Source organism: Lagenorhynchus albirostris, chromosome 12, assembly GCF_949774975.1.
Source record: "Lagenorhynchus albirostris chromosome 12, mLagAlb1.1, whole genome shotgun sequence".
In the NCBI taxonomy this organism is placed as follows: Eukaryota; Metazoa; Chordata; class Mammalia; order Artiodactyla; family Delphinidae; genus Lagenorhynchus; species Lagenorhynchus albirostris.
In genome coordinates this window covers 11891483-11913012 of record NC_083106.1, presented here as the reverse complement: position 1 = coordinate 11913012, position 21530 = coordinate 11891483, and the positions used below count along the sequence as shown (strand labels likewise).

Here is a 21530-nt window from a genome sequence, read left to right as displayed (position 1 = left end):
GGCAGCTCCCTGGCGCGTCCCGGAACCCCGCGCAGCCTGGCCGTGCGGAGGAAATGCTTTCCAGATCACCGGCCCTCGCGGTGCCCCTGGGCCCGCCCGACCCCCGCGTTCGGGCTTCCGCGCCCCGAGCCCGGTCTCGTGGGTGCGGTGGCCCAGCGCCCTGGAAGGTCCTGGGGGAGCGGACCCTGCGCCCGCGGCTCAGGTCGCCGAGCCCAGGGGTCCCCCAAGCCCGGGGCCACCGGGCGGGAGGGGCAGGAGTCCCGCCGCTGCCCCCGCCCGGCTCTGCTCCGAGGGGCCCAGGTGCCAAGTTTCTGGGAAAGCCGACACGTCGTGTCGCAAACGGATCATATTTACCGAAAACAGTTTAGAAAGAAAAGAGGCCATTCTTCCAACAATTGACGGCCGGCAGCCGCTGTAAAGGTCCGGGCGCGGGGCGGGGGGTACGATTGCACGGCGTCGTTTCTCTTTAAGAAACGGTGAAACTTACCATGATGAGCTTCCATGCGTCTTCATACTTTTTAAAATAGTAAAATAGGGTAACTTTACTTAATTGGGGGGAGGGGAGGCTGCTTGGTCCTGAAGATATTTCCCTTCGCGTTGCCTCTGCGAGAGGCCCTGTGAGAGGCTGCCTGGTGACAGTTGTAATCTAGGCAGCCTTGCGTCGCGGTAAGACCTTTATTCACTGTGTGGCCAAGGTCTTGGGGTTCTCTTCTCATGCTTATTCACCCGTTCTACCACCCGTCCCTCAAATACCGCTGACATAATTATTGTAACGGACGGCACCTGGTAATCTCCAGTCCCTCTCCAGTAGATTTAACCTGGAGGGTCTCTAATAAAAGTTTTTAAAGTCTTCCAAGTTTCTTACAGGTGCAGACCATATGCTATAAATATTTCAGACCTAAGCTCAATGAAAAGCGTCAATTTCTGGTTTTATCATTTGAGCATAACCAATAGAACCTGTGTATGTACACACTTCAGAACATCTTCTGGTATTCTTTAAGGTTTTTATATTCTAAAAATGTAGTATCAAGATTGGTGCTGTGCTGAAAGCAAAATTCTTCTCCATTGGATCTTACCTGCTCAGCTTACAGGGTAAGACTTGTTGCTTTAGGGAATCAGAGCCCCTAATTACCTTGTGATTGGTAAATGTGAAAAAACAGGGCAAGGTATAATCCAAGAAGAGTTTATTATTTACAGCGGCAAAACGAGCCCCTAATGATCTCCGAATCCGGTTTTGACACCTTAATTTGCCATATAAAATGCTTCATCATCTGGCCCCTGCCTGCCTTTACAGCCTCCTCTCCTGACTCTTCCCCAGGTCTCGCCTCCCCCCTCCTCCTTACACACACACAAACACGCACACACACACAGCCAGCCTCATCAGACTCCTTCCAGGTCTCGCCTCCCCCCTCCCCCTTACACACACGCACACACACACACACACAGCCTCATCAGACTCCTTCCAGGTCTCGCCTCCCCCCTCCCCCTTACACACACACACACACGCACACACACACACAGCCAGCCTCATCAGACCCCTTCCAGGTCTCGCCTCCCCCCCCTTACACACACACACACGCGCACACACACACACACACCCCCAGCCTCATCAGACTCCTTCCAAGTTGTCATTTCCAGACCACTGTCTGGAATGAATGAGCATTCTGTTTATACTCTTCTCGCTCCACTTGTCCATCTGTTGGTTACTCACACGTCCTTCATGTGTCAGTCAGATGCATTCTCTAGTAAGCTCTCCTTCCTCATTATCGCTCGGCAGTTAAGCTCTTTCTTCTCTAGTAGTCATCATCTCCACTACAACGTGATTTTTTTTTAAACACCTCTGGCCAAGCCACCTTGTAAAATTGTGAGTTGTTCACTGCACAGGGTTATCCTGTCCCGTGGGCAAGTGGAGGCTGAAATCCAATTTACACTCCACTCACCAAGCCCCTGGTGCCCTCCTCTCTGTTGGAAGGGGCCGCCTTTTCTAATTTACCCAACTCGGCACCCATCACAGAGACTGACGGAGCAGGAGCTCAGTTAAGATTCCTTGAATGAGAGAAAAGAAAGCACCGTCTCTACAGACGTCTAGAAAGAAGCTGAAGTTTAGGGGCAGATTCCTCACGTAAGTCAGGATATAGGAATGTGCTTTGGTTTGCTCTTATGTCGGGCTTGTTCAAGTGATTCTTGAAGCAGCCAGACATAAGAGGTGTCTTACCGTTGATTACAGGGAAGAATCTGGGGCTGTAGATTCACAGGTGGGCATCCGAGATGTGTGCCGGCACGTGGTGGCCGCCTCAGCTGACTGCCTTTCAAGGCTCTAAGGTTTATGCCTCTAATCATGATTTGATGCGAGAGATAAGGGTATAAGACTCTTAAACGTAAGGCCATAAAGAGCTTGGCTTCCATGAACATGTGTTACTACATTGGTGGAGGTGCCATTTTGTACACAAGCCCCAGTCATCCTAAAGTGACATCACAGAATTAAAAGAAGAATCAGAAAAGAAGGCGTTGAAGCTAATTTATTTAGATTCTTCAAATGAGAGCGGCATTTAAGATTGCAGTTTACACATTACAGAAAATGCAGTTTTTATGTGAGGCAGTTTGCAAGCTCAGTTGGCTGTAAGGTGCTTAAAAATGCTCCAAATTTGTATGTAGTTTCAAACTTCTAACAATTTGTGGGCAATCTAGAGATATTTGTCAAGCTAAAGTCTATATGTGGATCATCTCACCAAAATTTATAACATGGTAGTATAAAATCGTATACCATGGGCTTCCCTGGTGGCGCAGTGGTTGAGAGTCCGCCTGCCGATGCAGGGGACACGGGTTTGTGCCCCGGTCCGGGAAGATCCCACATGCCGCAGAGCGGCTGGGCCCGTGAGCCACGGCCGCTGAGCCTGCGCGTCCGGAGCCTGTGCTCTGCAACAGGAGAGGCCACAGCAGTGAGAGGCCCACGTGCCGCAAAAAAAAAAAAAAAAAATCGTATACCATTAAACATCAAAAGAATTTGACAGTTGTATGGAATCCTGGACTCTCTAGAATTGATAGCATAGAATAACTTTAAAGATAATATAGACCAATTTTCCCATTTTATAGGTAAGGAAAAGTAGTACCAGGGACCTGTCCAAGGTCACAGAGCTTAGGTAGGAGCTCAGCCAAGGTGAGCACTCAGATTCCCTGGCTCTTAGTTCATTGCTTTGTTTATTCAAGTGCTTTTATGTATTCAAGCTTCTGTATGTTCCATTGTTGGCTTCAGTTGGGAAATCTTGAAGGTATAGACTAATTATATCTCAGGGAAAGGGAAGATTCCCAGCACCAAACACAATGCCTTGTGTGAAGTAGCCAGGTGATAAATATTTGCTGAGTGAAGGAATGAATGAACGAGCCAGTTGAAAGCTTACTTATTTAAAGTAATTATTTGATATAGCACAAACCAAAGTCCTTTGGAGTCCATTATAGTGGAATTTGGCCTATGTGTTTGTATTCCTTAAATGCAATAAAAATGTTAGATAAACTTGATGCAAGAGATGGGTAAGAGGGCTTCCCTGGTGGCGCAGTGGTTGAGAGTCCTCCTGCTGATGCAGGGGACGCGGGTTCGTGCCCCGGTCCGGGAAGATCCCACATGCCGCGGAGCGGCTGGGCCCGTGAGCCATGGCCGCCGAGCCTGCGCGTCCTGAGCCTGTGCTCCGCAACGGGAGAGGCCACAGCAGTGAGAGGCCCGCATACCGCAAAAAAAAAAAAAAAAAAAAGGGTAAGAAATGTTTTCTGTAAAAGAAGCCAGAACTCCTGACAGAGAGGCATCAGTAGAAGAACTCAGGATATGGAATCAGTAGGTTTGTCCACAGACCAGCCTTGATTCTGCAAGCCTTGGATATCACCAGCCTCAGTTTCTTCCTGTAACCTCCTGAGTCGCAGAGTTGTTAGAAGGATCGAACGAGCTCACACGTGTGAAAGCACTTTGCAAACTTTAGAACACTGAAGGGTTAGACTGGCGGGAAGTGCTCTCCAGGCACTGTGCTGGCTTTCTGTATGCATCACCCATTTATTCCTCTGAGTAGAGCAGCAAGGCTCTCGTGGAATGAGGAGGAAACCGAAGCCTAAACAACTGTCCCTCCACATGGAACAGGCATTTGGTGACCCCTAAAGTGTATTAAGTATCTTGAGTCTCTGGACTTGAGTAAAGGACTTTCTTCAAGTGGAGAAGAAAGACAAGTGACATAAAAGCAAGTCACTTTGGCTTTAGGCAGAGGAATGATTTGCACTTTCGACCAGTCCCTCTTTAGAGTGTGGTGAGTGGATTCAAGAAAACAAGACCGCCAGAAAGATGGTCAGTTGTAATCGTGCAGATGGTCAAAGGCAGCTGGACTGGGCAGTGGGAAAACACAAGGGGATGGAGTCCTGGGATCTGAAGGAGGTGGGATGGACTTGGCGAGGAAGAGTGTGGTGGGCAAGGGGCAGTGGATCCAGTTAAGGATGTTCACAGACCTCAGCAGTGCAGAAGGAGAAGCCTGGGGACCTGCGGGGGCCCCTCACCCAAGCTCACACAGTTAGGAAGTGGCACAGCTGAGATTCACCCAGTCTGTCTGACTGCGTGGTCCTTCCTCTCTCCCATTCTGTCTCAACGGTTAGCATGTCTCCAATCGTAAATGCATCGAGGATTTTAATTAAAAAAACTGTAGAATTTGAAAGCTTTTATGAGTTAGTTCAGAATTTTAAGAAAGAACAAAAAGTGCCCCTTCCGAAGCCCTCCCACAGACTGAGGTCAGGAGACAAAGGCTGGTGCTCGAGAAGTTTCCCTGCCAGGAGCGTGTAATGTATTTCCTATCTTGGATTCCGTCTGGCCTGGGATCCGGCCCACTCCTCTCCAGGCATTCCATCCAGCTGGAAATGGGTCTGCTTCGTTTCCATTTAGGAGGTTTGCAGATTGAGTAACAGAATCTGGACTGCAGCTTTCATTGTGTTTTTGTGGTGTTGGATTACAAGGTTTCTTTTAAATTCACGGTTAGATTTCTGAATGTGTCTCTTGGACATGGTTCTTTAAGAGTTCCCATTACTAAGTGATTCCTTTGCATTGGGAATAGGATGGAAAACTAGAAGTTTGTCATCAGTAGTTTGGGAAATGGCATATAGAAAATAAGCTTGGAAATCTTCTCAAACTGGTAAAAGTTAAGGATTCCCCAAATCTTTTAGCCTTTAAAATATAGTGATGAATTTTTGTGCAGTATTTTGTTATCATTTTTTAAAAATTTTATTATTTAGTTTTTGCTACATTGGGTGTTTGTTGCTGCACGCGGGCTTTCTCTGGTTGCAGCGAGCGGGGGCTACTCTTCGTTGCGGTGCTCAGGCTTCTCCTTGCAGTGGCTTGTCTTGTTGCGGAGCACAAGGCACGCGGCTTCAGTAGTTGTGGCTCGCGGGCTTAGTTGCTCCGCGGTATGTGGGATCTTCCTGGACCAGGGCTCCACCTGTGTCCCCTGCATTGGCAGGCGGATTCTTAACCAGTGTGCCACCAGGGAAGCCCCTGTTATCATTTTTAAAATTCAAAATAGCTTTGTCTTGTAAAGAGTGTTCTGTGCCTCAGGATTTACATCTGAAAGGAGGGTGACAGCAGTGCTTTCCTCATAGAAGATTATTTGGAGAATTGAGAAATTAATGAACTAATTAACATAACGTGCTTAGAACCCTACCTGCCAGGATGAGAGTTCAGGAAGTGTTAGTTGTTCTTCCCTCCCTGTAGATCGGATCTGGCTGTATCAAATTATGTAAAATAAGGATGGTGAGCAGGATGGAGCTGGGAGTTGGGCTGGCAAAGTAGAGGCCATACTCCGTTCCTTTTCCGTTGCTTTGCACTGTTCTCTCTGTCCTTCCCTTTGATGGTTCTTCCCCGTTTGGTCAGCTGTTCATCATTTTTTATTGAGACTCAGCAAAGCCTTTCCTCTGAGTGTGAAGCACTCTTTCTTGTGCTTCCAGGCACTTGGTCCTGTGTGGTCTGTATCAGTTGTGGCATTCATCGTGGGATATTTAGTTGTGGGCAGTTTCTCCATCACACAGGGAGTGCTTTGCTTATTTTCTTTTTGTACCTCTTCCAGGGCCAGCATGGTGCCTTCGTGGCTGTTCTTAAATGGTGGTCGATAGAATGCAGGAAGTGCTCATTGAAATTGTTTTTAAATTTCTACGTGTTTGAAATTGTTTGGTGATTATGAAGTTGAGTGACCCTTTGCCAAATATTTGACTCTTTATCAATAATAAAGTGCTAAAAAATAAAGGTTTCTCCATCTGAAGTGTGGAGTAGTAGCAATATCATTATACTGAGTATTAATCTAGACTCTGGTATAGAATACACCTTTTACTCATTTGGCAACTTGGCTAAACCTTTGAGGGCCTTAGATTCTTCAGGGAGAAAATAAAATTATTCTCTAATGAGTCCCAGTGTCTTCTGGCAGCTGAGGCATCAAATTCTTCTCATTAACCTTCCTCTTCAGGCCTCATGCCAGGGCTTGGTTGATAGAGTAACAGTCACATTTACCCTTACCACTCTGGATAACCATGAGGCTTGTTTTTTTTTTTTTTTTTTTTTGCGGTACGCGGGCCTCTCACTGTTGGGGCCCCTCCCACCGCGGAGCACAGGCTCCGGACGCGCAGGCCCAGTGGCCATGGCTCATACGGCTCACGGCCGCAGCCGCTCCGCGGCACGTGGGATCTTCCCGGACCGGGGCTCGAACCCGTGTCCCCTGCATCGGCAGGCGGACTCTCATCCACTGCGCCACCAGGGAAGCCCCATGAGGCTTGTTTAAAATGGATTTTATACTTTCATAAGAGAGCATTTATACCTATGAACGGAAACCAAGGAAGAAGACATCCGGAATACACTGAAATGGATTAAGTTCTCCCGTGTGCCAATGGCATTTGAAGCTTGTGGCCTCGGCACCTCCCGTATGAAGACATGGAGCCTTGACGAATGTTAGCCAGATCAGAAACCAGAATATTTACCCATTGAACGGGTCCATTTTGAACTTGCCCTCTGGAAGATCCTAGTCGTTCTATGAAACCATAGTCATCTGTAGTAACTCTCCCTTCACAACTGTCTGTTGAACTTCTCATTGGGAAGTGCACTGCATATCATGTGGGCAAATAACTTCCTTTTACATAAGATGTAAAAGAAAATGAGAAATACCATGGACTGGATCCATTCATTATGTATACACCAACCCCTGCTAGCAGGTTACTTTTTAAAAAAATCAGAATTTTATTATTATAACTGGAGAGCACTGGTTTCCTCAGCCTGCTAGGCTCATGTTAAATGTCATCCTTCTGAAACTCTCCCTGATCTTCTCCTAACCCCTCATTTTTTCTTGAAATGTAACGCTCTGTCCTCACCATTCTTGGGGTTCATCTTCTGAATGGCTGCATTGCCCACACAATGGCTGTATATGTGTTTGCATCCTCTCCCTGCCCCCAGTTGGATTCCTTATTAACTATATAAAAGTGATCATTCCATAAGGTTTGCTGTTTGTGGTGTTTTGGGACACGTATGACTTTTATCAGTGCCTCCACTTTTTTTCCATTCTGATAGGCAGCAAGGAGTTAACTATTTGAAAGGTGTTTGTATGTGTTTGATTGAATTGTTCTTGGTATTTGTCTAGTCAGAGGTAATAATCCAAGTAGTCAAGATACTGTTTTGGAAGAAAACAAAACAAAACTAGAATTCTGGGTTTTGGGTAGATTTAAGAGCTCTGCCTTTTGGGTAGTTTTGCCAAAAATAGCTGTGTGATCTTGAACAAAACATGACATTCTCTCTGGGTTTCCATTGCTTAATTTGAACTTTGGTGGTCAGGGGAGTCATATTGGACTCAATGACTTTTAGGGATCCTTTCAGTTACAAAAGTCAATGATTCTGTGCAGCAGTAGGATATAAGAAAGCAGAAGAAAAATTTATAAAAATTTAAAAGTGGTGTATTTACAATATGCTATTAGCTCACTGGCATTTGAGCCTTACTGGATGACAGATAACCGTCGCCCAACACTAGTAAGGAGGGCAGTGCTGGTGAACACGTAGGGTCTTGGTAAATCCAGAATGTGTGATGAGACATTGCTGGGAGGTAATTATCTGTGATCTTGGGGGCTGTGGGTAATATGGATTTCAAGGCCTCTGGAACTGGGTGGAGGGGAATTCAGTGTTGAAATAGAAGAATGCCTGGGGAAGAAACTGAGAGATCAGTGCTTTATTGGAGGTGGTGAAGGGAGAGCAGGGCAGGCAGAGAATATATGAAGCACAAAGTAGCCATGTAGTATATATATAAACAGAGTAGCCGTGTAGACTAGATGGAGAACAAAGTAGCCATGTAGAGTATAGGTAAACAGAGTAGCCATGTGGAATATAGAACAAAGTAGCTCTGTAGAATATATGTGGAACAAAGTAGCCACGTAGAATATATATAAACAGAGTAGCCACGTAATAGACTATATGTAGAGCAGAGTAGCTCCATAGAATAGATATAAACAGTAGCCGCATAGAATATATGTGGAACAAAGTAGCCGTGTAGACTGTATAGAAGAAGGTGGCCACACTGGGTCCAAGGTAAAGCTGTATGAGAATGTTGGTAAAATGATGGCACTGCTGAGTCTTAATATGACAGACTGTGAAGAGGATCCGGAAGAGAATTTAGAGTTAATGGTCAAGTCTTGTTACCTTCACTTATAGATGGAGAAAATGAAGCCAGTGATGGGAGTTCTCAACCTTGAATTTGTATAAATATCACTTTGGGAGCCTGTTAAAATGCAGGTTTCTGAAAGTCACCCTGAGATGATGATTCTGGAGGTCTAGGGTGCAGTCAGTCAGGCACACCAGGTGTGGCTGGTGGCTCTTGGATTGTACATTGAAAAACTCTGCCCTTCAGGTGAGACCGGCCCTCTTAGGACACTCAGCTTGGAGAGGAAGCGTGCAGAGCTGAACCCAGATCTTCTTTCCCACGTCTTTCTGCCGCAGGATCCCCGTCTGAAATGGCTCCTATAGGACTGTGAGAACCTAACCATGTTAATTTTTGCCGGGGATGGGCAAGAGATTTGGAGGTTAGCCACAGAGAAATGCAATGCAGTTTCCCTTATTTCAGACTGATCCATGATTTGTGGTTTGACAGGCACTGTTTTTAAAAAGAAACATCAGGTCCCTAAAGAAAAAAATTGTTAAGTATATTAATTATAAGCGTATTAATAGTGAAAAGCAGCAGGGAAAATTTCCATCTACATAGAAACATCTACTTTGTAATGACTATGAATGAGGAAGCATTTCCATCTCTTTGGTAAGTCATTTCCTAAGAAATACTCACAGGCAGTGTTTTGCTTAGTTGTGTTTCAGCTTGCCATGTAATAGGAATTTTAAAATGACTTGTCTTTAGAAATTTAGAGATGTCACTAAATTCAACTGTAATAAGTTCCACCTCAGTCATTCGTGTAAATGTGTGAGGAAATTGAGTCCAGAAGGGTGGTTGACATTGCTGAAGTCTTGGTGTGTGTTGAGAGGAGAATGTCATTGTAGTATGGCATTTTCTGAAAACCTATCTGTCACAGAAGCTAAATTTTGATGGCTTGATAAATCTCATTAGTTAGAAAATTCACTAAAACTTGAATGGTATATACAGAGTTGGCAGCCAGCATTTGGAATTTTCAGCAAATCAGTCAGTGGGTAGTTCTGAAAATGGATGGGCACATCCACATTTTGTTAACATTAAATAACACCTCACATAATTGTCCTGTTGTCTCAAGGAGAACCTTTAAACATTTGTAGAGTGCATTAAAAATTCTTGAATAATTTCAAAATGTAAAAGTACATTTATATTTGTGTGCAGTAGAAGAGACGACAAACTTTAAAAAAAATTGTAAATAGTGGTGATACAGACATGAGGGTTTATAGTCATAGTCATATGCATATTCAAAATGTTGTGGTCCCAAATCACAAACTGTGCTATATTCCTTTAATAGTTATATATCAATAAGCATTCTAGAACAGAATAAACTTTAGAAATCACCTAATTCAACCCATTTTTCAGAAGAGAAGCTTGATGTTTTGGGAAAGTTAAATGACCTGTTTTAATTCCCCATTGGAAGAAGTTAATGGTAAGCTGAGCGAGGCCTACATCCCAGAATTCTTTACTCTAGAATTTTTCTCTGTGCTTAAAAATTAGGAGGACATGTTAGGAGGACTGCATCAAAAAACCATGAAATGTTTTAGATTTTCTATGGGAAAGGAAGCTAAACCTATGAAATTCTGGAGTTAGCAAAGGCAATAACAACTTATTAGCTTGTGTACTTTAGAGCCTGCCCAAAGGAATGTACAACTTTACATGGAGAGAATGGCCTACAACTGGAGCTTATTATGTGGTTTACAACAGATGGTGTCATCTGTACAAAGATAAATAGACCTTTTCCTAATTAGGTGTGAGTGGGAGATTTGAGGGTACTGTATACATTATTTGAGCTGAAAGGAATCTTAGAAGCAATCTAGTTCACACCTTTATTTTGTGTAAGAGGAAACATAGCTTTGTCCTGCCTTGCTGTTATAAATAACTATGATGTTTTTGACAGTAATTGTTTTAAAACAAAAAAACTGACATCTTTAAAGTGTATCAACTTGTATTATAAACAAAATAATTATAAAACAGATGTCCATGAAATTCAAAATTTTGGGCTTGATTATATCCAAACAATGGAAGAAGTTAGTAATGTGTCTACAAAGATGGTAGTTTGGGGCCTACGATTGACTTTCTATTGCAAGACAGTGGGCCATGCTTCCAAATGCACCCTCGATTATAAGGGCAGGTACCTGCAGCCTTGCAATGACAGCAACCAGGAGAAGAAAACTTACTGTTTAGTCAAATAGAAATCATGCTTAAATTGTGGTCTGAAGTCTGGTTCTCAAGTCTGTGTCTTCGCTGAATTAGTGTGTGGGTTTCTGCAAGTACATGCAAACAGGTAGGAGCTTGGGTGGTGTGGGCATAGGGAGATGCTGCTAAGAGATGAAGAAAGCTCCACCCATCAAAGCATTATTATTGCAAGGTATTCCGTCATCCCAAGTAAATGAGCAAAGCCCGTGGCAATGTTTATGTTCTTTGTTAGCCAATCACACTACTCACGTTACTCAATTCAGGAAGTTAGCGAAAACGCTGCTTCTTCCTCATGTACACCTTCCCCTTCCCCCATTCTGCCAGCCTCTCCACTTTAGTGTATCCTTACTTTTCAGGATGAAGGTTCATCTCGCGAGTGCTTAATAAAGACTAGTTGAAAAGATTTTACTTCATGAAGGAAAAGTGAGTAACGGTTTCAAATAGGTTGATTCTACAGTAATGCCTCATAGTTTGTGATGTTGAAGCTTCATGTAATTTCTCATTTGGCGTTCTCAAAAATTGTTAAAATCGCATGAAATTGAGATGTGGCTTATGACTGATAGCTAGTCTGCATGGTGCCTCTTCCATGGTTATTTTGCAGAAGGTCAGCAAGTTCACCTGTGTAGATGGCTGACGTATGCCGCGAACTGCACAGAGTTCGAGGTACAGCGAAATCAATTATCAAAGGCTGGGGCGAGCAGTAGTCATGTTCCTACTTATTCTGAGGTATCCGAACCAGGTTTTCCTGGAAAGAGCTGTCTCATAGTTTAATAATCCTCCCGTGTTTCATCACTTTGTCTCTTTGGTCCTCTTTTCAGTGGGTATTGGTCACTGACAGTCCAGGGTACCACGATCCTGGTTTTCTGGAAACAAGTTTCTTAGCATTGCTCAGCCCTTTTGAGGTTTAACCTCTAAAATACTAGTAAATTCTGCTCTCTTGAATTATTCTTTGAAAACATGGAAACTTTTTTTTTCACATCTTTATTGGAGTATAAATGCTTTACAATGTTGTGTTAGTTTCTACTGTACAACAAAGTGAATCAGCTGTATGTATATATATCCCCATATCCCTTCCCTCTTGAGCCTCCCTCCCACTCTCCCTATCCCACCCCTCTAGGTGGTCACAAAGCACCGAGCTGATCTCCCTCTTCTATGCAGCAGCTTCCCACTAGCTATTTTACATTTGGTAGTAGAGTCAGTGCTACTCTATCACTTCATCCCAGCTTGCCCTTACCCCCGCCCCGTGCCCTCAAGTCCATTCTCTATGTCTGCGTCTTTATTCCTGCCCTGCCACTAGGTTCATCAGTACCACTTTTTAAAATGCCATATATATGCATTACATACAGTCTTTGTTTTTCTCTTTCTGACTTACTTCACTCTGCATGAGACTCTGGGTCCATCTACCTCACTACAAATAACTCAGTTTTGTTCCTTTTTATAGCTGAGTAATAGTGCCTTGTATATATGTGCCACATCTTCTTTATCCATTCATCTGTTGATAGACACTTAGGTTGCTTTCATGTCCTGGCTATTGTAAATAGAGCTGCAATGAACATTGTGGTACATGTCTCTCTTTGAATTATGGTCTTCTCAGGGTATATGCCCAGTAGTGGGATTGCTGGGTCGTGTGGTAGTTCTATTTTTAGTTTTTTCAAGGAACCTCCATACTGTTCTCTCCATAGTGGCTGTGTCAGTCTACATTCCCACCAACAATTCTGGAGGGTTCCCTTTTCTCCACACCCTCTCCAGTGTTTATTGTTTCTAGATTTTTTGATGATGGCCATTCTGACTGGTGTGAGGTGATACCTCATTGTGGTTTTGATTTGCATTTCTCTAATAATTAATGATGTTGAGTATCTTTTCATGTATTTGTTGGCCGTCTGTATGTCTTCTTTGGAGAAATGTCCATTTAGGTCTTCCTCCCATTTTTGGATTCGGTTTTTTTTGTGTGTGTGTGTGATATTGAGCTGCATGAGCTACTTGTATATTTTGGAGATTAATCCTTTGTCAGTTGCTTCGTTTGCAAATATTTTCTCCCATACTGAGGGTTGTCTTTTCCTCTTGTTTATGGTTTCCCTTGCTGTGCAAAAGCTTTTAAGTTTCATTAGGTACCATTTGTTTAGTTTTGTTTTTATTTCCGTTACTCTAGGAGGTGGGTCAAAAAGGATCTTGCTGTGATTTATGTCATAGAGTGTTCTGCCTATGTTTTCCTCTTAAGAGTTTTATAGTGTCTGGCCTTCAATTTAGGTCTTTAATCCATTTTGAGTTTATTTTTATGTATGGTGTTAGGGTGTGTTCTAATTTCATTCTTTTACATGTAGCCGTCCAGTTTTCCCAGCACCACTTATTGAAGAGGCTGTCTTTTCTCCATTGTATATTCTTGCCTGCTTTGTCAAAGATAGGTGACCATATGTGCGTGGGTTTATCTCTGGGCTTTCTATTCTGTTCAATTGATCTATATTTCTGTCTTTTTGCCAGTACAATACTATCTTGATTTCTGTAGCTTTGTATAGTCTGAAGTCAGGGAGCCTGATTCCTCCAGCTGTGTTTTCTTTCTTAAGATTACTTTGGCTATTAGGGGTCTTTTGTGTTTCCATACAAATTGTAAAATTTCTTGTTCTAATTCTGTGAAAAATGCCATTGGTAATTTGATAGGGATTGCATTGAACCTGTAGATTGCTTTGGGTGGTATAGTCATTTTCACAGTATTGATTCTTCTGATCCAGGAGCATGGTATATCTCTCCATCTGTTTATATTATCTTTGATTTCTTTCTTTAAAAAAATTTATTAATTTAATTTATTTATTTAATTAATTTATTTATTTTGGGCTGCATTGGGTCTTTGTTGCTGAGCGCAGGCTTTCTCTAGTTGTGGTGACCGGGGGCTACTCTTCATTGCGGTGCACAGGCTTCTCCTTGCGGTGGCTTCTCTTGTTGCACAGCATGGGGTCGAGGCACGTGGGCTTCAGTAGGTGTGGTGCACGGGCTCTAGAGTGCAGGCTCACTAGTTGTGGTGCACGGGCTTAGTTGCTTGTGGCATGTGGGATCTTCCCGGACCAGGGCTCGAACCCTTATCCCCTGCATTGGCAGGCGGATTCTTATCCACTGTGCCACCAGGGAAGCTCTTATCTTTGATCTCTTTTTTATAGTTGTTTTATAGTTGTTTTCTAGTGTTTTATAGTTTTCTGAGTACAGGTCTTTTGCCTCCTTAGGTAGGTTTATTCCTAGGTATTTCATTCTTTTTGTTGTGTTGGTAAATGAGATTGTTTCCTCAGTTTCTCTTTCTGATCTTTGATTGTTAGTGTATGATAATGCCAGAGATTCCTGTGCATTAATTTTGTATCCTGCAACCTAACCAAATTCATTGATTAGTTTTAGTGGATTTCTGGTGGCATCTTTAGGATTTTCTAGAAAACACTGATTGATACTTTGACTCTTTGGATGTGAGTCTTCTTATGGTGAGAAAAGAAAGAAATATATCGACTGCACTAGCAGACTAAATACCTTCTCATGATATCTTGGCTTTTTCAATGGGTGACTTTCCAGTTAGGTTCAGTATTTCTGGGGCAGTTGCTGAATGTGTACTGCAGTAGAGACATGGGACTAACTAGAATAAGAAGAGGAAGAGAATAATGGAAAACATTGGGATTGCTCCAGAGCAGAGGTTCTCAAACTTTAGGGCATCAAATTCACCTGGAGGGCTTGTTAAAACACAAATTGCTGGGTACCCCTCTCACAGGTTCTGGTTCAGTAGGTCTGGGATCGGCTTGAGAATTTTCATTTCTGAGAAGTTTCCAGGGGATGGTGCTTTTGTTGATCCTGGACCACACTTGTAGAACTGCTGCCCTGGAGGTTCAGTGAATTGGGATATAGCTCCGTGTATACCAGTCCGCTTCCCAGGGGCTCTGTTTTTCTGTCTGTGAAATGGTACGATACTAGTGGTTTTCAAATGTTTGAAATCACAGGAATCTTTTGTTCCAAACTACATATTGTGTGAAACTCCAAAATACAAAAGAGAGAAACTGGAATTATGTTCACGGCAGCAGAGGTAGAGGATGAAAGGATTTGTGTCTCTTGTGTATCTTCTTTTAAAAAATTTATTTATTTATTTATTTACTTTTGGCTTCGTTGGGTCTTTGTTGCTGCGTGCGGGCTTTCGTTAGTTGCGGCGAGCTGGGGCTACTCTTCCTTGCAGTGTGCAGGCTTCTCTTTGTGGTGTCTTCTCTTGTTGTGGAGCACGGGCTCTAGGCACGCAGCATGCAGTCTCAGTAGTTGTGGCATGCAGGCCCTAGAGCGCATGGGCTCCAGTGGTTGTGGTGCACGGGCTTAGTTGCTCCACAGCATGTGGGATCTTCCTGGACCAGGGCTCGAAGCCTTGTCCCCTGCATTGGCAGGCAGTTCTTTACCACTGCGTCACCAGGGAGGTCCCTCTTGTGTATCTTTTTGTCTTGTTCCCCTGGAGTGGAGATGGAAGACATCCCTGGGGTCTCTCTGAAGAACCTAAAACAGTGACAAGTCCAATGGAAGAGATGATTTCTAAGGCTCCTGGCGTTTGTCATTTTCCCTTTGCTTCTGCATACTCTTGAAACTGTACACTATTACTTAAAGAGTTGGACAAGTCTAACCAAGAGACTTAACTGTAAGGTTGCGCTTTTTTTTAATATAGGAAACTGTGTTTAGGCTATATAGATAGGCAGGAAGTGAGTCTGAGACTTCCATGGTAATATAAAAGATTTACAGCTCATTTCTGGTGAGAAATGGGGAAATTCTAGTAAGAAAGGAAATGGGTGGAGGGTAGGGGGACGACTTGGGTAACAGGGATGTGCCTTACTGCCTTTGGGTTCAGCAGGTGTGTGTAATTGAATTGAAGGTGTTCGTGTAAGTCTGATGGTCATGCCTAAAATTGGATTTCAGAATCTTTACTGGAAAATAGATAAGAAGGAGACGTCTTAATGAACGTCTTAATGAAAAGAATGAAAGATCCCAGACGTCACAACTGTCCAGAGATGCCTATTGCTCTTCATTCCTTTTGTCAACCACTTTATGGAAACCCTAAAACCAGCTTTAAGGGAAACTGTGGATTAATTTTAACTTGACTTTGGTACTCAGTAAGTCTCTGTTCTGGGTTTCCTGAAACCTTTACTTTTACTCTTCTTCCTTGGCTCATTCTCCTTAGAAGAAAAGATCTAAATAGAAAGAAACTAAATATCCGTAAGAATGGAACAGTCTCTGCCGTCGATTAAGTGGGAAACCCAGGAGCAGACACTGCAGAAGTGCCCAGCCTTTTGAATAAGACAGTGTTTTTCAGACAAGTCACAGGTAGTGACATCAGTTTAGTAGTTAGTTCTGTTTTTAATTCTAGTGCTAGACTTTTTAAAAAATTCCAATAACTTTCTGACTTTTTTTTTTGACTAAGACCCATATTAAGACACACATGAGATGGAATGACATAGCATAATATTGAATAGAAAGTATCTAAATATATTTTAGGAATGTAATTACCACCCTGCTAACTGTGGGATTTAGCTTCAGAAATACATCACGTGCTTTCTGGATTATTTCTGTGCCTTCAACATAATATGTGCTTACTGTGAATTTATGGAGGATGCACTATTAAAATTTCTTCGTTAAATGTTAAGTGTTATAGTTAACGTGATCAGAAGGCCTGGGGTAATCCTTGACAATGTACCAAACATGGATTTTATAGTATATCTTGTAAATAAAAGAAAGAAAAGTTTTAAAAAAAAGAAAGTATCTAAATATATTACATGTAGCAAGGATATTGTTTCTTGAAACTTTTGTTTTAGTTTAATATATATTTGTGTGTGTATATATATATATACATACAGAAACATATGGATGTATATAGGGATGTATATATATGATATAGATAGGTAGGTAGATAGGGGAGATATATATATAGTATTAGTTGAAGTTCTTCAGAAAAACAGAATCAATAGGATGTGTCTATATACAGAAAGAATTTTGTAATAAGGAATTGGCTGCATGTGATTATGGAGGCCAGCAAGTCCAAAATCTCAGTGTGGGCAGACAGCCTGGAGACTCAGCCTGGTTCAGATGAAGTTTGCAGGCAGTCTGCTGGAGAACTCCCTCTTGCTCGGGCTGGTCTTTTTGTTCTTAGTCAGGCCTTCAGCTGATGGGATGCAGCCCACCCACATTATGGAGAACAGTTTGTTTTATTGACAGTTCACCGATTTAAATGTTAATCTCATTCGCAAACACTGTCCAAGTTAAGGAATAAAATGCATCATCACATATAGGTATACTAAGCCACAAGGCAAAACATGTCTTACCTGTCAAAGTTAAATACACACGTCCATCTATATATACAGGGATAAATATCCCTCAGTATGTAGGGATCTCTCCACACACTCGCACAGGCATGTGTATCCATTCTAGGGATCTCTCTGTCTGTGTCTCTCTCTTTCTGTCTCTCTCGATATCTCTAGAAAGGTTGGTAGGTAGATTAGATGGATAGATGTGGATGGATGGATGGCTAATTAGCTAGATACCTCTAGAATATCTCTGAAGCAGAAACATTTAGCTAAAGCAGAGGTTTTCAGTCTGGGGAGAGGGGTCTTCTTAATCACCTGGGGAGCGTTTCTAAAATGTGTATGTATGTGCTGCAGCCCTTTCTTGTTTCTCCTTGAAGAATGAATCTTAAAAAGGGGTGAGGGGGAGGGGAGATAGGAAGTAGCAAACTGTTTTTTGAAAAAGTTTGATGGACTGAAGTGAAGACAAGACTGGCGCTCTGAGAGCGGACTTTTAGGCATCAGCCCGCAGGTGGGAAGTCATGTGCTCTCGGGGGCTCTGGGCTGAGGTCCCTGAGATCTCAGGAGCTTGGATAGCCAGACATGGTACCTGGTGCTTCTGGAAGTTGACAGACACTCTGATATTTGCTTCGCTCTTAACCATATAGAAACAAGTGCCACTTTACCAGCCCTCCACACGTTACCTAGATGTTAGTGTTCCTGCCAAGTGACTGAAAATACAGTTGACCCTTGAATAACCTGGGTTTGAACTGCGCAGGTCCATTTCTATGCAGATTTTTTTTCAATCAATGTGCACTGCAGTACTGCACTCTCCGCGGTTGGTTGAATCCGTGGATGTGGGACCACAGATGGAGGGCTGATTGTAAAGTTATACAGGGAGTTTTGACTGCGTGGGGTTGGCGCCCCTACCCCTTGGGTTGTTCAAGGGTCAAATGTGTATGTGACGATCATACCTATGGTTTCTCTCAGCCTGTGCCCTCTACTCCTGGGATACCCATGACCATCTTTAAAATTTTACAGTTGTGTTGTTATAATCTTTTGTGGACTTCCCTGGTGGTGCAGTGGTAAAGAATCTGCCCGCCAGTGCAGGGGACACAGGTTCGATCTCTGGTCCGGGAAGATCCCACATGCCGCAGAGCAGCTAAGCCTACGAGCCGCAACTACTGAAGCCCGCGCGCCTAGAGCCCGTGCTCCGCCACAAGAGAAGCCTGCGCACTGCAACGAAGAGTAGCCCCTGCTCGCCGCAACTAGAGAAAGCCCACGCACAGCAACAAAGACCCAACACAGCCCTAAATAAATAGATAAATAAATAAATAAATAAATAAATAAATAAATAAAATCTTTTGAAATGTTAAAACATACCCTTTGAATCACAGGTGACCAGCTTTGGTCTGGGTGGAGTTTCCCTAGAGATGGGGCCTGGAGGATCTGGGAGATACTGTTATATATACAAATCAACACGTTTTTCATTTTTCTAAGCCTGGGAAGGAGATTAAAAAAATTAATTAAATTTGGAAGCAGTTATTTTCAGGCCATATTTATGTTGGGTGAGCACTTCATGACCTCCTTAGGTATTGCAGGTAGCCGCTCAGTTTGTAAGATGTAGTTGTCATAAAGGGGTGGGAGTGTCACTGTGGAACTGACATTAGTTAGAAAACCTTTGGACAGGTGATCATTTAGTCTATGCCTCATCTGTTGAATTAAAAGGTCTCTCTCGGCCCTGACCATAGACCTGCTGCATTCTGAGTGTCTCAACTTAAGATTCAAATGAACTGAATTGAGACGGTGTGGCTTTTCAGATTTTCTTATATTAAAATGATTGGGTGTGAAATATTTATTTTGAAAAATGTAGGTAGTCATCAGTCACTCCCAGAGCTGGACTGAAATGGCCTATCTTCAGAGTATACTTCCTTGGGTCAGTTGATCCATCTTTCTCCTCAGAGGTGTGTCTGACAGTGGTCTGCCTTATGAGTAGTACATAATTTAAACATGTGCTAAGCATAATTTTAGTTCCTTTGGGATCACCCTCAGTTTTTATACCTTATCTGTCTCTCTGAAATCCATTTAATTACAACTGTTTTGATATTCGGCCAAGTCACTAAAACCAGTGAACTCTCCCTGGGGAGACAGTAAATTTTTGATTGGCATACCAGTAAAAATGGAATTCTTCTGCAAACAGACACTTTTTCAGGATTATTCTTATATATGCATGGGGAAATTGGCAGCCTTGTGATACTTTTGGAGGGGTTCTGGTGGGTAGCAAATGGTGCATAGCTACTGTGTGCTTGGAAAATGTTAACAAGAGGCTCAGCTTTTCTGAATGTGTGTTTTGGCTTTTTGAGATAGCTTCTATGCAGGAAGAAACTTCTTTTAAAACCAAATGTAGACTCTGGACTTGCTCCAAGTGGAGTATTGTAAATATATCAAAGCTGATACTGTACTGAATTTCTTTATAGAAAGAAAAAAAAGGAGTGGTTAATAAATAACATATAGTGTTTGAGTAGAGCCTGCAAATTCAAGGAGATCATCTTTTCTTCTGGCCAGTTTAACAAATGTTTTATGTTCGTCCTTTCCCCTGCTCCCCACCAACCCACCCCCTGTATCATCCTGTTCACTTTCTACTGTACAGATCTTCACGTGAGGGCCACAGTTCTCATCCTGTTCTTTGGTGTGAGATTTCACTGAGGAAGAGGAAGAGAATCCTTACATATTTTGATTTTTTCCCTCCCTTTGAGCTTTAGATTGAATATAGACTTAAAAAAAATAATTTTTTCTGCCTCTGTGTTGGGTGGGTGGGATGTTAAAAACAAAAGCAGAGTCACAACCGAAGCCCTCTAAGTCACGATTCTGTAATATCCATAATGATCTTTCACAGAAGTCACCGCAGGACCGCTTGTGATGCTGCCACAGAATAGTACACACATCCCCACATTAAAATCTCACACGGCTTTGGAGTCCCTGATCTGTTTGAATCTGAAAATCCCAGGAGAGACCTTCGAGTGAGCCCTGACTCACTTAACAGGACAGAGGGGAGAGAGGTTCAGCTGCTTGCCCAGCTTCTCCCACCTGGGGAGCGTGGACAGCTGCGAGGGCATCTGAGTTTCTGCTCATCTCTTCTCTCGCTCTGCACGCCTTGGTGCTGGCCCTGCCTCGGGCTCGAGGCCCCAGGCTTTCTCTGTGCATAAGACACCCCTCACATCCCCTGAGTGCAGCTGGGGTTTGGGGTCCGCAGCCAGTTGAGTTGGTCTGTGCCACTAAGGGGGTGTGTGCTATAGGTAATCCACAAAGCAGGTCATCAGATGCCTACAGACTCCCCCTGTTCAGAGTTTGGCAAAGAGTTTTATCTCTTTTGCTTTAAAATGTTTACCTGAGAGAGCTCTGTTGTTGTTGGTTTTATTTTTTAGGTTTTTTTTGTTTGTTTTTGCCATGCTGAAGGGCTTGCAGGTTCTTAGTTCCCTGGCCAGGGTTAGAACCTGTGCCCCCTGCAGTGGAAGCATGGAGTCCTAACCACTGGACTGCCAGGGAACTCCTAAGAGCTCTGCATTTTGCAAATGGCATGCTGTGAGAGGCCGAGGCACTAAGGGAAGAGAAGAAAGGCCTGGTTACTAACATGTGCTACGTCTCTTGTGTCAGGCACTGTGCTAGGGCTTTTAAAATTCATGCTGCCCACAAGTTATGTGAAAAGGATATTGGAAATCCATATTGTAGATGAGGATACAGAGGCACAGAGCTGAGATTGGGTCGCAGTCCGGCTGACTTCATACCTTTTCTCCTGGTTCTTTCTTGAGAGGGGGCAGGGTGGAAAGCACACGTGCATTTTACAGGCCATATGGAATTCTGAAGCGCCGCTTGGCTCTGACAGCTGTTTCAATTATCTGCGACACTGCATCCAACATTAGCATGTATGATTGATTGTTGACAGTTCCCATCAGAAGAGGCTGGAGTCCTGGTCGCTGGAGCAGTGCTCACAGTTTTTCCAAAGTGCTAAGTATGACTGAAACTTGGAATCTAATCGTTCTTGCTAGGCTGGAAAACATGGAAGACACTGTTAGGCAGGCTTTTTTTTTTTTTTTTTTTTTTAAAAAACAACTTAGGTGGAGCAGATCATTATTCTGTTTGCTTTGACACAAATAATGTGGGGACCTTTTCCACGTACCAGAGTTCAGAAAACCTGTTGGAACTAATCTCATGCTCTTCATCTTGCATTTCTATCCATTTTCTGCCCTTGACAATACATGTCTTCATCCTTTATTTCATTTCTTAGGTGTAAGTTTCATCTCCCTGGTTAGTATTTGTACTCTCTGAGGTCACTGAGCTTGTCTCTTTATTTTTTATTATATTTCCTCAATTACTCAGGACAAAG

The 21530-nt window shown here is 43.1% G+C and overlaps 1 protein-coding gene across 1 annotated transcript in view; it reads left to right on the top strand.

The window, feature by feature from the left end:
* The window catches only part of TIAM2 (TIAM Rac1 associated GEF 2), a 232152-nt gene that overhangs the window by 291 nt on the left and 210331 nt on the right, over positions 1-21530 (top strand). The window lies entirely within an intron of this gene.